We start from the raw sequence: 17,902 nt of genomic DNA on the forward strand, positions 1-17,902 counted from the left end.
AGGTGGTCTGTCCTACTGGCTAGGGAGGACCCCTGACCCCTTAGTTTGAGGCCAGTTCTGCAGGTGACCTTATAGTTTAGTTTAGGAGCTTAGGAGCAGGAAGGGATTTACGGTAGAATGTGCTGGGACTTGAAATCCCGCGTAGGTGTATGATGCTGCACAATGTTTTTGTTTTGAGCGCTCAATATCGAGTGCAGCTAAACACTTCACAGGGCTCACTTAATCCTCATAAAGACCTATGAGATAAGCACCTGATGCCCAGGTGATTAAATGACAAAGCCACATGTTCCTAAGTATAAAGCCCAGATTGGAACCCAGTTCTACCTGAGAATGCACCCTCTTAACCTTGTTTAATCTCTCTGCCCGTTGCTTTATCTCTAAATGGAAATGAGGTTTATCTCTAAATGGAAATGATCTTTATCTCTAAATGCAAATAAGGACTAAGATTATTAATATATAGTGGTTACATTTAATTAATTGTAATCATGTGTATTATAATTAGCTGTTATACTCTCTGGACTGTTGGTCCCAGAAGCACCAGTTCCCAGCATTTCAGATATTGAAGGCAATGGGAGGTTGGATTGGCATACTTCATGGCATCCTTTGAGTGGGCCTGGGGGCTCCGTACACCTGGGTTGGCATAGAGCTCTGGGCCTATCTGAGACTTCAAGGATATGCTTACAATCCAGGGCCAGCCAGGGTTTGATCAGACAGGCCAGGCATGAGTGGGCTGAAGACCCTGGAGCAGGCTGTGATCAGAATTAGCACAGACAGTGGGTGCAGACAGAACCTCTCGGGGCCAGGAGAGCGGGGGTGCTTGCTTCTCCCACTTTCCTGGGCTCCTGGGAACTCCCAGGTGCTCACTGCATGCTCAGCAAGTACCAGGACTTGTAATTTGGTGATTTTTCATAAAGCACATACTGGGTGGGGCTTTAATTCCCCACTTCCTTGCCATCCTCGCCAGTGGGCTGCGAGCTCCCTGAAGGACAGTGCGCATTGACTGTCAGATCTTATTAGCACAGTGCCCATCACAGAAGAGCTGCTGAGTAAGTGAGTCAGACTCAGAGATGTGACCTTAGGCAAATCACATTCCCTGCCTGACCTAGAGTTATTCTAGCTGCAAAATAGCTCCGTGGGGTCAGGTGGGTAAGAACCAACCATTTTTGTACACACCAGCAATATACCAGGTACTTCATAGATATTATCACAAATCAGAATTAACGCCCCTAACGAATGAATTAAGGAGAGAGCAGTAGCTCCATCTTTCAAAAGAGACAGCTGAGGCTCAGCAAGATTAACTAGCTCGCTCACAGTTGCCGCCTGGGAAGTGGTAGGGCTGGGGTACAAACCCAGGCCAGTTGGGCCTAGGACATACTCTGAACCACCACCTAGACTACCACATTTTTCGACACCAGCTCTCTCTTTACTGGGTAAGCTTTGTTGGTAAGACTCAAAAGAGAGAGGAGATGACAATGCTTAGGAAGTCAAGGACTACGGGTCAAATCATGGCTGTCATAACCATGGAGCATGATGCTGCCAAGGGGAAGACACGCACATGAGCTGTTCTGAGCCATATCACCGGAGGAGCGGCCTTCCTCCCCCCCACCCCCTGCCTGGGGTTTCTGCCATGTTGGAGCTCAACGAAGCCAGTTTCACCAGAATGGCAAGGAGCTGCTGTAGACAGGGGCCTGGGTACTTCCACCAGCCCCCGTCAGGTGGGGGAGATGGGAGAGTTACTGTCAGGTATTTTCTTCCCAGTCTTGAGACCTTCCTTATATCCTCTTCTCAGACAGGTGGGGAGTTTGCACCCTGGTTGCTGAACGCCAGTTACCAGCCCAATGTCTCAATTCAGGACTGGTGATATTTTTCTACTGATGTTCCCGCAGTCACAGAGTGGAGCCAATGGGGCTTCTGATAGTCTGGGGATGTAGTTCAAGCAAGGTTTTAAACAATGACAACAGCAACAACAACAAAAAAGTGTTAAAAAAAAAGTCTCTGTTTGACTATCTTGTTTTTAATCTTTTAATTAGCTACCAGTTTAATTATCACACCACAAATCTCAGAGTAAAATAAACACACTAGGAAAATGCACTCTTTCTAATCCTGTGGCTTTGCATACCCTGGTACTATGTTAGCATTCCTCCTACACAGAAACATTTTTAAAATACTCTCTGTGAAGCCTTTTAAATACAGCATACCTCAGAGATATTGTGGGTCCAGCTCCAGATCCCTGCAATAAAGGGAATATGATACCAAAGCAAGGCATAGGGTTTTTTTGGTTTCCCAATTAGTCTATTAAGTGTACAATACCATTATGTCTCAAAAAATCTATAGACCTTAATTTAAAAATACTTAACTGCTAAAAATGCTAACCTTCATCTGAATCATTATTACAGTAGTGACATCAAAGATCACTGATCACAGATCATCCTAAGAGATGTAATAATTTAAAACTTTGAAATATTGCAAGAATTATTATTGCAAAGTGCGACACAGACGCGCAGTAAGCAAATACTTTTGGGAACATGGCACCAATAGGCTTGCCTCAAACCTGTTGGTGCCACAATAGTGCAAAAATGTGCAAACCAAAAGGGTTGTGACAAAACTTTAATTTGCAAAAGAGCGCAGTATCTGCAAAGTACAATAAAGCAAAACACAATAAAACGAGGTGTGCCTGTACTCTATTCAGCATCCTATATAATAAAAGGCTAATATGCAAATCAACCGAACGGCAGAACGACCGATTGCTATGACACACGCTGACCACCAGGGGGCAGGCGCTCAATTCAGGAGTTGCCCCCTGGTGGTCAGTGCGCTTCCACAGGGGGAGCACTGCTCAGCCAGAAGCCAGGCTCAACAGCTGGCAAGCGCAGCGGCAGTGGTGGGAACCTCTTCCACTTCCGCGGCAGTGCTAAGGATGTCCAACTGCCGGCTTAGGGGAGTGGGCCTAAGCCAGAAGTCAGACATCCCCTGAGGGTTCCTGGACTGCGAGAGGGTGCAGGCCGGGCTGAGGGAGGCTGGCGCCCCCCTCCCAAGTGCAGAATTTCATGCACCGGGCCTCTAGTTTGTTTTTTGTTGTTGTTTTAATATATTTTATTGATTTTTTTACAGAGAGGAAGGGAGAGGGATAGAGAGTTAGAGACATCAATGAGAGAGAAACATCAATCAGCTGCCTCCTGCACACCCCCAACTGGGGATGTGCCCGCAACCAAGGTACATGCCCTTGACTGGAATCGAACCTGGGACCCTTCAGTCCGCAGGCTGATGTTCTATCCACTGAGCCAAACCAGTTAGGCCAGGCCTCTAGTTTTAATATAATGGCTTTTCATTTCACATTCACACCACCTGTATCAGTTTCTTAGGACTATCATATCAAAGTACCACAAAGGGATGGCTTAAAACAAGGGAAATTTATTCTATCACAGTTCTGGAGGCTGGAAGTCTGAAATCACAGTGTCCATGTGGCTATGCCTTCTTTGAAATCTCTAAGAGAGGATCCTTCCTTGCCTATCCTAGTTCCTGGTGGCCCTGGGCATTCCTAGACTTGTGGTAGCATAACTCCAATTTTTGCCTCTGTCTTCATGTGGTCCTTTTCTCTGTGTGTGTGTGTATGTCTGCCTGTGTTTTCTTTCAAGGACACCAGTCTTATTAGATTAAGCTTGACCTTCATCTTACCTAATTAAAGCTCGAGTATGACCTCATCTAATTAATTACATCTACAATGACCCTATCTCCAAATAAAGTTCCATTCTGATATACTTGGCATTAGGATTTCAGCATATATTTTGGGGGACCCAATTCAACCAGTAATATCACCCTATGAGCTAAGTATTATTTTCTCCATTTACAAAGAAGATCTTTAGTTTAACCTCCTTTCCATTCTCTTTAAAGTGGGGATAACAATAGCTAAGCCACATGATTGCGGGAGGCAATGTAAAATATTGGATGTTAAGCACTCACATTTTGGCATGTTGCCTGACATGTATTAATATTAACTGTCATTATTATTACCAGAGACCCGGTGCATGAAATTCGTGCATGGGTGGAGTCCTTAGGCCTAGCCGGCAATCAGGGCTGATCAGGGCCAGGCCAATCAGGGCTGGGCCAGAGAGGAGGCGATGGTTGCCAGGCCGGGCACAGGAGGAACAGACGCTGGACACTGATGCTGCCATTGTCTGTGCCCTGCCACCATACAGTTCCCTACCTCCCCCCCTCCTCCTTCCCTTGCCACTGTGCCCCCACTGCGGTGGGCAGATGGCAGGCCAATTAGGGCCTGCTGGCTGAGGGGAGGGAATATGAGCGGTTGGCCAGCTGGGGAAGTTGGCTGTGGAAGTGCACTGACCACCAGGGGGCAACTCCAGCATTGAGCATCTGCCCCCTGGTGGTCAGTGCATGTCATAGTGACTGGTCATTCCAGTCTTTCAGGTTGCTTAGGTTTTTATATATATACTAGAGGCCCTGTGCACGAAATTTGTGCATGGGGGTGTGTGTCCCTCAGCCCAGCCTGTACCCTCTCCAATCTGGGACCCCTCAAGGTATGTACGACTGCCCGTTTAGGCCCAATCCCAGTAGGATTAGGCCTAAATGGGCAGTTGGACATCCCTCTCACAATCCAAGACTGCTGGCTCCCAACTGCTCACCTGCCTGCCTTCCTGATTGCCCCTAACCGCTTCTGCCTGCCAACCTGATCACCCCCTAACCACTCCCCTGTCAGTCTGATTGATGCCTAACTGCCCTCCCCTGCAGGCCCGAGTCCCCCAAAACTGCCCTCCCCTGCAGGCCATCTTGTGGCAGCTATCTGTGTCCACATGGGGGCAGCCATCTTTGAGCACATGGAGGCAGCCATCTTGTGTGTTGGAGTGATGGTCAATTTGCATATTACTCTTTTATTAGATAGGATAGAGGCCTGGTGCATGGGTGGGGGCCAGCTGGTTTGCCCTGAAGGGTGTCCTGAATCAGGGTGGGGGTTCCCTTGGGGTGTGGGGTGGCCTAGGCGAGGGGCCTGTGGTGGTTTGCAGGCCAGCCACGCCCCCGGCAACCCAAGCAGAGGCCCTGGTATCTGGGATTTATTTAGCTTCTATAATTGAAACTTTGTAGCCTTCAGCGAAGGCCTGGGCCAGCCAGGGTGTGCAGGAAGCTGTGCAGGGAGCTTGGCTTCCTCCATTGCCAGGAACAACCCTAGCCTACTGCTCACTCTGTGGCCAAAGTTATCTTGGTTGGGTTAATTTGCATACTCACTCCTGATTGGCTGGCGGGTGTGGCTTGTGGGTGTAGCAGAGCAATGGTTAATTTGCATATTACTCTTTTATTAGATAGGAGATATATATATATATATATATATATATATATATATATATATATATAATTATTATTATTATAAATAAGTTTAAGTCCACCATTGTGCAGTAGGAAAAGTGAAGACTTGGATCAGCTTGGATCAGATCAGATCAGGGTTGGAACCCTGGTTTCATCCACCTGCAAGGTTTTTTTGGAGAATAGGTTAGAAGATATTTGAAATAATGCTTGGTGACTTGTTGTAAGGCAAGTTACTTAACCTAGGCCAACTGACTTAGCCACTGTGAACTTTACTTTCTACCTCTGCAAAAGGGGTATAATAATAGCTATCTACCACATAGGAATTTTGTAAATGTTAGATGACTTAATAGGTCTTAAGCTTTTAGAGCACTGCCTGATAAAGAATAAGTGGTCTATGAATGTTGGCTACTATTATGTAATTATTATTATTATTATTATTATTATTATTATTATCATTATTACTGTTCTTGACAAAATATCATCCCCCTCTTCCCTTATTAACAATTGAATTCTGAGAAGGAAGAGGAATTTCTTGCTTATAGATTGTAGGGGAGAAAATTAAAACTAATTCATCCTAACCAAATTTGTCTGAGTCTAGAACTTTATAATTGCTAGAATGTTTATGAAATAATATTGAATTATATTAGTCCATCTTTATTACTTACCTTTCACTGTATTAACAAATTACCTCTAAGCTTTGCAGTTTTGAACAGCTTACATTTTTTATCTCACAGTTTCTGTGAGTCAGAAATCAGCTTAGCTAGATCCTCTGCTTCACAGTCTCTCAGAAGACAGCAGTCAAGTTATTGGCCAGGGCTGGGGTCTCATTCTGAGGTTCGACTGGGGAAGGATTGGCTTCCAAGATCACTTATGTAGCTATTGGCAGGATTCAGTTATTTACAGGTTGTCAGACTGAGGGCCTCAGTCCCCTGATGGCTTTGGGTGGAGACTGTCCTCAAATTGCCATGTGAGTCTCTCCAGCGTGTTTCATCAAAGTCAGCAAGAGAGAGTTTGTCAAGTTGACAAGTCTATCTTTGAAAATTTAGCCATCACAACAAGATTGCATAAATGCCCTTGTACAGGGAGGGTTTTGTGTGGGGTTTTTTTGGTTTGTTGTTTTCATTTTGTTTTGTTTTTTATTTCCTTGAGCTGATATGGAAGCAGTTGATTCAAAATTTTGAAACTTTATTTTAATATCACATACATTTGTGTGCATTGGCCAGACCTAGTTTGTACTGATTTGAACTAGCGTAGATGGTCAAAGATAAACAGTCATCAAATACTGGCAGAGTAGGTTGCTTGATAAATGCTAGTAGCAGTGAAGGCTTGCCCAGGGAATATTTGCTGGGTAGTGTTATGAACTTCAACTCAACTCAAAGCTAAATGAGGACTATTGGGAAATATCCCATGGGCCTAATTTCTGCTAAACCCCACCTCTCAACCCCAGTGCAGGCTTCCTGTCCTCCTGGCTCTAGGGTTTCAGCCAGCTTTCTCTTGATGGCTACCATTACTCTCTCCATCAATTGGTGTCTCTAAGACTGGCTGGAAGCCCAGGAAGAGATAGTCTTTTTGCTTCACTCCAACCCCCACCCCCACCTCTACCACACATTCTCATGTCACTGCTATTCATTATTCTAATTTATTTTTCTAAAAATAGGAACATTTTACTGTTATTTTAAAATATTTAAATATACTGCAAGTGAAAATGTGTTTAGAAGAAAGAATCAAAACAGTACATAATGTAGTTGTGGAAAATCCCTCTTCATCCTACTCCCCGGCAATAACGGTCTGTAGTGATTCTATGTAATTCTCCTGGCAGCCCTCTTCTCTCGGTGTTTTATTGGGGAAAGTACACATACACGAAGAGAAAAATGCTAGTGAGTCCCTGTGAGCTCATCACCTTGCAATACTTGTCAATATTTTGCCAATTTTGCTTCAACTATCTCTCACTTCCAATTTGCTTTTTGCTGCTGGAGTCTTTTAAAGCAAATCCCAGATATCATATCATTCCTCCTGTAAATACCTTAGTATGTGTCTTGAACTGATAATTATTTTTTAACATCATCATCACATCTAGCACTTCATATTCAAATTTCCTTTAATGCTTCAAAATATCTTTCTGTAGTAGGTGTGTTTAAATAAGAATCAAAATGTATACATGTTTTACTAGGTCTTCCTTAATCAGTAATAATTACACCGTAAATTTTGCCATTTTATTTGTTGAAGACATTGGCTTCTTTGACTTTCAGAATTTTTTTTTTGCTTTGCAGATTAGCTGATTGCTTTTTCTTGTTTTTTGTTTGTTTGTTTGTGTTTCGATTTTTTTGTTTTTTAACATGTTCCTCTCTCCTAGGGATTCATCAATTTGGTTTTTTTATTTGTTTGTTTGTTTCATGGGCCCCTTTTATAAAATGATGCAGGCTATTGACCCCCCACATCCTCCTCCACCTTCTCAGAATAATGTTTTTAAATGCATAAAATGAGATACATGAGGACTGTGTAAAAAGAAATTATACCAAGATAGAGCTATCAAAATATTTTTAAAAAACAAATTTGTAATCGAGTAATATATAGCCTTCTTTATTAATGACAATATTTAATGGATATTCTAATAGCTATGAACATAAATGATTCAAATATTTGTGACAACCCATCATATGATAGAAATATATGTGAATCTGATTGTGTCAAAGTCACAGGAAGTGCTACACTAGTATAGTTCATTACCTCCATTCATAATTTAAAGAAATGCCCTAACCAGTATGGCTCAGTTATTTGGAGCATCATTCTGTACACCAGAAAGTGGCTGGTTTGATTCCCGGTCAGTGCACATACCAAGTTTGCAGGTTCAATCCCCATTTGAGGCATCTACAGGAGGCAACTGATCAGTGTTTCTTGTTCACAGCAGTTCTCTCTCTCCCTCTCTCTCTCTCTCCCCCTCTCCCATTAACAATAAATAAAAATATTAAATTGCACTTAGAATATACTAAAAATAAGTTTGTATTTTCCTCTACGCAAGTTCACAGACCCTTGAATTCTATGCCTGGGCCCAAGGAGTGCCCGCTAAAGTAGGCAGGCCATGCCATGTACTTCCTATGGCATCATATCAAAAACACTTACTGTCCGGTTTACTACTTTTGGTGATATTAAGATTAAACAACAGGTCAGCTGCTGTACGTCTGATCCATTAATCAGGAATGTTCCCATCAGCCTTTCTCTTACTGGTTTTAGGGTTCATTGGTGATAGCTGTCTAGATCTCTTGTGTTAGATTGCAAAATAGCAGTTTTCTAATTCTGTCATTCTTCCTGCCTTTATAGCCTGCAATCTTTCTGTGAAAAACAATGTCATTATTCTGAAACCCAGTTTCCTCAGTTGTAAAGGAGGGTTATAAAAACGAACATTCCGAGTCCAAATCGCGGTTATGAGAATTCAATGACAATGTCTTGAGCTTTGCAAAGAAGAATAGAAGCTCAGGAAATGAGGATTTCCTTTCTACTTGCTCCCCTTTTTTATGGACTTTTCCCCACCCTTTCTTAAAAATAAAAGTAGGTTGTTATGATAATGCTAGAGGCCCGGTGGATGAATTCGTTCACGGGTGGGGTGCGGCCGCCCCAATTGGGGCCAGGCCAGCAGGTGGGCGGGTGGGGGGGAGGGCTGCGGGCTGTTGACTGGCCCCACCCCTGATTGGGCCAGTTAGCCAGCCTCAGTGGGCATCATAGCGCCTGGTTGTTCCGGTCATTCCAGCATTCTGGTCGCTGGCTTTTTATACATATAGATTGGAACAATAAGAACTGGAATTCCTTCGGTGTCACGAATATACATTATTTTATTTTATTTGTTTTATTTATTTTATTTTTTTAACTTTGGAAGAAGCAGAGAGGTAGACGAAGGCTACTTTTATTAAATGACTGAACCATGTAATTGCCAAGGCCACTATGTACAGGTAAGAGAGGTGAAGCTTTATTTCTTGGTCTCTTCCTCCTTGGACAGAGTCTTGATTATCTCCTCCTTCTTGGCCTGGAGCCGCTCTTCACAGCGCTTGCGGGCTTCCTTGGTCTTAGACCTGCGGGCCTCGGCCTGGTCAGCCAGAAGCTTCTTGCGAGCCTTGTCTGCCTTCAGCTTGTGGCTATGTTCCATGAGAATCCACTTGTTTTTGAACACGTTACCCTTCACTTTCAGGTACAGACTGTGGTACATGTGGTGGTCAATCTTCCTAGATTCTCGGTATCTTCTGAGTAGCCGGTGAAGAATTCTCATCCTCCTCATCCAGGTTACTTTCTCGGGCATTCGAGCATTGGCAGTACCCTTGCGCTTACCTATGCCCATATGCCTGCCCTTCCTGCAAGCCAAGGTGTTTTCCTGGCATCAAGCCCAGGAATGGACAGTCACAGGCTTCTGGATGATCAGCCCATCTTTGATCAGCTTCCGAATCTGCTGCTGGGAGTTGGCATTGGCGATTTCATTGGTCTCATTGGGGTCCAACCAGACCTTCTTTTTGCCACAGCGGAAGACGCTGGAGGCAAGCCTCTTCTGAAGCCTGAGCATACCCAAGCTCCGGAACCCGCCGCTTCAGGGGTGCCTCCACCTCATCTCTCCCATCGGGGGCCACGGTCCCGAGCCCCGCCGTCCCCCGGCAGCCGGGATCAACCCAGGCCAGAGACCTGCGAGTCCTCACCTCATGCGAGTATACATTATTTTAAATTGAAACAGCAACTTTGCCTTGTCCGTAATGTTATCCTTATTGTATACATAGAAGAGCAGGGGCTCTGAGAGGAAGCCTCTTAAGCGTGTCCATGGCCCCCTGCAGAGCCTCCCCCAGGCCACAGTCACCTTTTGTTTGAATCAGGAGATGGTGCTCTTCCACTTGGCTTCAATCCTGTGGGCACAGGCATGGCCTGCGAGGCTGCCTGAGGTGGGACCCAGTTTCCACTCCCCCTGCACGGCACAGCTTGCACACCTGTGCCCACAGGCCCTGGTCGCATGCATAGAAATCCAAACCCAGATCTGCCTCACATTCAGACTGTCCATGTAAGAAACATCCAAGCCTGCAAGAATTTTTATGAGTTTATTTGAGCCAAACTGATGACAGGAAGCAAAATCTCAAAGGATTGAGATAATGCTCCCGAGAATGGCAGTTTTGCACCTTATTTTATACATTAGAATCAAAGGAGAAGACTTAAGGGGGTTACATGAACTCCAGTGGTGATAGGGAGGCAGGAGAAAGCAAAGCAAGGAAATCTCTGGGATTGGATAAAAGAAAAAGGAGCAGACTCATACTTCTTAACAATTCACATGATAATAACCATGAGGGGATTTGTGGTCTTTGCTCTGGTGAAGTGGTTGGCTTTGAGGAGTGGAGGAGGAAATTACTTTGATATTCCAAAGAGAAGTTATCAGGTAGTTAACAAGACAATAGGCAGGCTCAGTTAAGGTGAAGATTGGCCTTTGTTAGAGAAAAATACTGGCCTACAACATGACTACCAGCCATGTCCTAGCTTTTAGTTAGGAAGTTTTCATTTCAGACCATCCTATGTGGTTACTTTAGGTCTCTTGAGTTTGTAAGGCTGCCACGTAGGCCTCCTTGTCAGGTTAGTCTTTGGCCCTTTTTTGTCCTCAAGACCACATCCATTCCACAGCTGCCTGGGAGTTCATCTCTTCCTGGTACCTTCGGGATCCTGCTCCATCAGTGGTCTCTTCTCTCTGCTTTATCTCCAGCCCCATCCCTCTCCTTCTCTCTGGCTTCTCCTTCCTAGCTCACACACTCAATCAAAGCTCTATTCTTAGGGAACACTTGGTCTGGAGCAAAATCATCTATATATATAGAAGCCTAATATGCAAAGTGTCCCCTTGGGAGTTGGACCGACCAGGAGTTTGATTGCTCGCTATGACATGTGCTGACCACCAGGGGGCGCCACGGAATGAAGGGAGGCCCTGGCTGGCAGCCGGCAGCTGCTAGGAACCCTACCTGTGCACAAATTTTGTACACTGGGCCTCCAGTGATTCATAATTTCACTACCATCACCCCTACCCCTTCAACGCCTAACTCCAAACCTGGCCCTGTACCCGCCTTCTAAGCAAATGCTGGTTCAGAACCTTGTACTTGACACCAGGTTTCCTTGAGTCAGAGCCAAGCCCTTACTGTCTTCTCGGCTGCCCTCAGTGAGCAGCAAGTTGCTTTGCACACAGGATTCGTTCCTTGGCATAGGAGGACCACGTTTTTCCCAAGAGCAATCATCTTAAACTGACACTAGAGGGCAGCAGGAGACCACACATGGCTCTGTCAGCCTCCATTACTGGTTACAGCCCACCTTGTTTCCAGTGGCTGAAGGAAATGCTAAGCTTTCATTCTGACTGAACAGCAAGAGGGCTTAAAAACAGAAACCAAAACCGGTGTGGGCAGGGAAGGAAGCCTGAGCACCTTAGTCTGTGGGAAAGTGCACCTTTGGGTCCACTGAGCTGCACTGGGATTCTTCATTCTGTGCCTTTTTTTTTTTTTTTTTTTTCCAGAAAGGAAGGGAGAGGAATAGTTAGAAACATCGATGAGAGAGAAATATGGATCAGCTGCCTCCTGCACACCCGCTACTGGGGATGTGCCTGCAACCAAGGTACATGCCCTTGACCGGAATCGAACCTGGGACCCTTCAGTCCGCAGGCCAACACGCTATCCACTGAGCCAAACCAGTTAGGGCGCCTTTCTTTCTTTAGGACAAACAACACAGCAGAACCACAAGGGTATGTTTGTACTTAAAAAATAAATAAATAAAGTAATCCTCACTTGCAAACAATAGACATCAGCCACTGCTGTGCTGCTGGTCAGTGTCCAGGGCTTCCTCTCCCTGGACACAAAGAATATGACCTTCCTCAGAGGTGGACCTGAAGTGAGTCTCCTCATCAGGTACCCTCCATGTCACTATTAGCCTCGGTTCCCTCCCTTGTGAGAGTGGGCAACGGTCTTTACTCTGTAGGGTGACGGGGGGCCATTTGAGGACACAGGTGTACATCAGTGAGGATTGCACCTCACCCGGATGCTTCGAGTAGGTCAGTGAGGAACTAACATCCCCATTTTACAAATAAGGAAAGTGAGTAGAAGTGAAGTGACTTGCCAAGGATCTCAGATCAGATCTTGCAAACTCAACAGTTTAGATTTAAGCATCCTTGTCTACTGTGTTCCATTAGGGAGGGAGCAGGTCGTTTTTTGGTAGTTGTTTTGTGGTGTGTTTTTTTAATATGTTTTTTATTGGTTTTTAGAGCTATAGGAAGGGGAGGGATAGAGAGAGAGAAATATCGATGAGAGAGAAACATCATCGATTGGCTGCCTCCTGCACGCCCCCCCACTGGGGATCAAGCCTGCAACCTGGGCATGTGCCCCGAATGGGAATTGAACCAGTGACCTCCTGGTTCATGGGTCGATACTCAACCACTGAGCCACCCCAGCCAGGCCAGAAGCACGTAGTTTTAAGGAGAAATTCCTGACAGGGCGGTTAAAGTGCCAGCAGGTTTCAAGGGAAAATTTACAGAATCAGATGCACACAAGCATGGAATGATGCTGAGAAGACAGCCCTTCCTTCTAGGGCCCCATATCTGGTCCAGGGAAAATCCTCAAGCGTTTCTCACATTGGCAACCTCTGGGTTCGGAGCCCATCCTGTTCCGCTGCCTGACCACCCAGAGCTCCGGCAGGTAGAGTAGGACCCTCCCAGCTGCCCACGCATGGCTAGTCCTCCGAGAGGCGCTCTTGAGGGCCCTTCTCACAGGACTTGGGATTAGAAGGCAGCATGTTCTTCCTGCCCCACCTGTGTCATTGGAAACATGCAACCTCAGGTAATACTAGCTCTCTGCCAAGCAGACCTCCCCTCAACCTGCCCTGTCTACCCTCTCACCTCGCTTTAGTTCCTTGTTCTGGCTGGGCTTTCCAGAGTTATGAAACAAGTTTGGGTTCACCTCCTTCGTAAATGCTGCGTACAGGGTCTTGGCTTTGGGATTTCACTTCTAGTCTGTCTCGGTGTCTCAAGAGGGAGTCCAGTGTGAACATACTGTTCCAGCATCAGTAATAGGGAGTAATTGTGACCATAATAATTGCACCACAGCAGCAACAGTAATAACAGCTAACGTGACCGAGCGCCTAACCTTTGTGGCACCTTTTGTTCTCCTCCCAGTAACGCTTTCAGGTCGGCACTGTTATCTGTGATCGGCACGCTCGTGGTGCTGAACTCGGACTGCCGTCTGGGACGTGCAGACGGCACCACACACAAGCGCAGGCCTTGGCAACGGCAGTGTAGCTGGCTCCTTCCCCTTCGTTAAGGACATTTGTGGGGGCCCTGGAGCCAGGCCTCAGCTCCAACAGGAGACAGTAACTCCACCTAAGAAATGATCCCGTTTTAGCAATTCCTGGGAGGCCATTGCTGCAATAAAGGCCATTCTTTACGATATAAAAGTCTCACCCTCTTCCCTCCACCCTTGACGTTTCTAATTTGAGCCCCTCTGGTCCCCGTGGAGCCTTTAAATGCTCCAAGTGCAAGCCTACTGCCAAGCAGGCCCGTCTGACTGGGCGGCAGTGCCCTGAGCCGTTGCTGACTATTGGACAAACATTCGCACGACTTTGGCTCTCCCAGAAGCCCTTTGTCGGAAGCCTTTGTTTTGTTTGCTCGACGAGGCCAAGCAGCGCCATCACCTCCTGCCGAAAAGCCCTGGCCACCCTCCCAACACAGAGTTATCACTTCAACGGAGGCTTTTTTTTTTTTTTTTGTGGCAACAAAATAATGCCCAGCAGGAATTTGGGAGGAGAAAAAAGAGAGTTCAGTTGGCAGGTTCTCAGATGAATGGCTTGTAGTGTCATTGGGACTGAATTGGGCTTGAAACCAGACATGATCCTATTTTCAGAGCATTGTTCCGAGGGATGGGAAATGGGAACAGAGGATAAGACTCTTCAGAAACACTCTTGATCCTTGCCTGTTAGAGACAGCCTGTTTCAACGGCACTCCCGCACCCTCAGTGGCCAGGCCCCATGTGAAAACCACAAGGAGGTCAGAGCAACTGGCACATCGATCAGCTCTTCATCTGTTAACTTTCCTGTTGAGAGAGCTAATTTTACGTTGGGAAGAGGTCACTTGATTAGAAGCCGCCAATTCATTATCAATCCTTTTTTAAAATTTATATTCTTACTGATTTCAGAGAGGAAGGAAGAGAGGGAGGGAGATGGAGACATCCATGATGAGAGAGCATCATTGATTGGCTGCCTCTTGCACACCCCACACTGGGGATCAAGCCTGCAATCCGGGCATGTGCCCTGACCGGGAATCGAACCGTGGCCTCCTAGTTCATAGGTCAATATTCAACCACAGAACCACACCAGCCAGGTTAATTATCAACCTTGAAACTCACAATGGCTCTGAGACTCATCAGTGCTTTCATAAGAGCACAGTGATCGGGGTATGTAAATATATTATACTAGAGGCCCGGTGCATGAAATTCGTGCACTGGGTGGGGGCAGGGTCCCTCAGCCCAGCCTGCGCCCCCTCTCACAGCGCGGGAGCCCTCCGGGGATGTTCGACTACCGTGGAGCCTCTCCCGCCACCGCTGCTGCGCTTGCCAGCCGTGAGCCTGGCTCAGGCCTTCTGGCTGAGTGGCGCTCTCCCTGTGGGAACACACTGACCACCAGAGGGCAGCTCCTGCATTTAGTGCCTGCCCCCTGGTGGTCAGTGCGCATAGTGACCAGTCGTTCCACTGTTCGATCTGCATATTAGCCTTTTATTATATAGGATATCCAATAAATAGTTATTGAAAGCCTACTGTGTTCCAGATACTGTGTAATGTGGATATGTATGGGGATCAGCAAGACTAATACTGTTTTTGCCCTTATGGAACTTTCAGTCTGGAAAGTTCCACAGTGCTGGATGATCCATAGAGCAGGATGCTAAGAGGGTCTTTAATGTGAAACCCTACTCTAGATTGGTGGCATGTAGGGTGGAGCTCAGGGAAGGCTTTGCTGAGGAATTGGCCCTTGACCTCTGAACTAAAGGATGAGTGAGAGTGAGCCAGGAGAAGCCAGGGGCTGGGGGTGGGATGGAAAAAGCATTCTGTACAGAGAAGAGTATCTGCCAAGACTTAGGAAGGCACAGCACTGTGTGCAAGCAACTTAAAGGCCATTGTGGCCGAAAGTAAAAGAACTAGGAGCAGCAGGGTACGAGATCCGATTGGAGAGGCAGGTTGTCTGGAGCCCACACTACTTATGCATCGTCTTAAAGATTTTGGTCTTTATCCTAAAAGCAGTGACATGCCATGGAAGAGTGTTAAGCAGGAGGGAAATATAGGCTTCACCTTTTGAAAAGATGACTTTAGCCACAGCGTGAGGTGTCAGAAGCAGTGAGCTTTAGCAATTGTAAAGTCTTCAGAGGGGTCATTATTAGGATGGGTAAAGGTCTTCCCTGTTGCCACTTTCAAGGCAGGACACAATCTTTACCAAAAGGGCCATTGTTAATAAGTGCACATGGGACTTAGAGGTAAATGCGTTTCTCCATTTAGGCATTGGGTTCCTTCCTTGTTTAGTGATGGAGCTGGACCAGATGATACCCAAGGGCCTTCCTTTTGCAAAACCATTCCTTAAGTTCGGCTGTGAATTCTGTCCTGCTATTTCAATGCTGTTTTCAGCCTGGACACTGGGCTTTTAACTCCACTTGTTGACCTGATAGATTGAAAAAGCTAAAGATTTATTAGACAAGGGCAGACCAGCAAAGATCTGTAGCCTGTTTCGTTGGTAAATGGGTAGTTATATCTTTAACCCAATGGCTATGAATGTGTGATCAAGGGAATGTTGCATTCCTTCTCAATGACCTTATGTGCAAATGGCAAGGTGCTAGGAGGGGCAGGCCATCTGCATTTTTATAACAAGAGATAAGCCCTGGCTTGGTAGCTCAGTTGGTTAGAGCATCAACCTCATGTGCCAAGGTTGTGGGTTTGATCCCCAGTCAGGGCACATACAAGAATCAACCAATGAATGCATAAATAAGTGGAATAACAAATTGATGTTTCTCTCTTTCTCTAACATCAATAAAAAATTTAAAAAAAAATACATAAAATAAGACATAAAAACAATGGTTGAAGTGTTTTATTGATTATCAGACAGACCGGGGCCACGTGCTGAAAGAATTACTAACTCACCGTGTGACTTGACAAAGTCGTTTTCCTTCCTTGGGACACCATTGCCTCTTGTTTAAAATGGGAATGCTGTATTCAATTAGTGTTTCTCCAAAGGTGTGCTTTTCACTAGTTTTTGAAAGATGTCTTCTGGAGAAAAGATGTCCTACTTTATTCTCCTTGGAAAGGCGTAATCCAAGTGTACTGATGGTCTAATTAATTCTGAAGGTTTTACTTTAATCCATCATTCTTCCACATTCCTGTTTGACTATAGGTGGAGCTCTCTCTGAGACTCAGTTTCCCGATTGATAACCTAAGGCTAGAGCAGAGGTTTCCAGACTTTTTCGGCAAAGGATCAGGAAGTAAATATTTTAGGCTTTGTGGGCCGCGGAGTCCTTGTTGCAGCTACTAAATTCTGCCATTGTAACCGTACACAATAAAAAGAATGAGGGCTTCTGTGTTCCAATAAAACTTTATTTGCAATGACAGGCAGAGGGGCTGGATTTGACCCATGGGCCATCGTTTACTGACCTCTGGGTCAGAGTGTATGCTAATGGCTCCCTAATGTCCTTGCAGCTCTAATACCCCTCCCCTTCCCTCCTGAATGGTTATTTTCTCCCAAGTTTGAAGTCATTTTTTCTCCAAAACTGTCCCTATGACCTGCACTTCCAAAAGTCATCACCTTCATTGGATGTGTCTGTATGCAAGATTGTCTCCATCTCCCCAGCTTCCGAGATGTCTCCTTCACATCTTTGTTTTGTTTATCTCGGTAACTACCCATCTTTAATCCCTCTGAAGGACTGGTGAGCTGGAATACGTCTTGCCTTCCTCCCCCAGAGCCTTTGATCTGAGGCTCAGAAGCATTTACTGACAGCCAGACAGAAAAGGTGGAGCCCAGATCCCAGGCCTGAGGGCCCAGAGAGTAATGAATGAAGGCTGCATTTATTTGTATTTCCAACTGGTAAGCCCATTTCCAGTTCAGCTGCTTGTCACTGCAGGCCCAGAGCAAGAGCAGGAGACAACCCTTCTTTCCCTGCCAGACATTGGGGCCCAGGGCCTGTAGTTCCACTGAGGCAGGAGCTTGCCTTGACTTTACCAGGCTTGGAAGAAGCTGCCATCTGTGGCAAGTTCCGCCACTTAGTACAGCCTCCCCCCACTCCCTGTTTTGCCACTCAGACTGTGCACTGAAGATATCCTATGCGTAGTCTGCAATATAAGTGGAACCCTCTGGTTTGTACATAACATTTTGCTCCTTCAAGCTTTTTGATGTAACCACTGACCCCTCTCTCCTATGAAATCAGTCTGTAAAACAGATAAAAGTGGAACTGCTCTATTTGAATTTGAGATGTGGGTTTGGAGTTCTTCTGCCTGCTTGGTTTTCCTCTTGTCCTCTTCAGGTAGCTGCTGAGATGCTTCCTGGAATCCCTAGAATTCCTCGGGAGAATTTTGGAGTC

The 17,902-nt window shown here is 45.8% G+C and overlaps 1 protein-coding gene and 1 pseudogene across 4 annotated transcripts in view; one reads left to right on the forward strand and one right to left on the reverse strand.

Moving 5' to 3' along the window:
* ASTN2 (astrotactin 2) overlaps window positions 1-17,902 on the forward strand; it is a 765,958-nt gene that overhangs the window by 576,660 nt on the left and 171,396 nt on the right. The window lies entirely within an intron of this gene.
* On the reverse strand, window positions 9,254-9,862 carry LOC308249236 (large ribosomal subunit protein eL19-like; annotated as a pseudogene). The gene has a single exon. The product of its transcript is annotated as a large ribosomal subunit protein eL19-like (transcript).

Source organism: Plecotus auritus (assembly GCF_963455305.1).
Source record: "Plecotus auritus genome assembly, chromosome: 5".
Lineage (NCBI taxonomy): Eukaryota > Metazoa > Chordata > Mammalia > Chiroptera > Vespertilionidae > Plecotus > Plecotus auritus.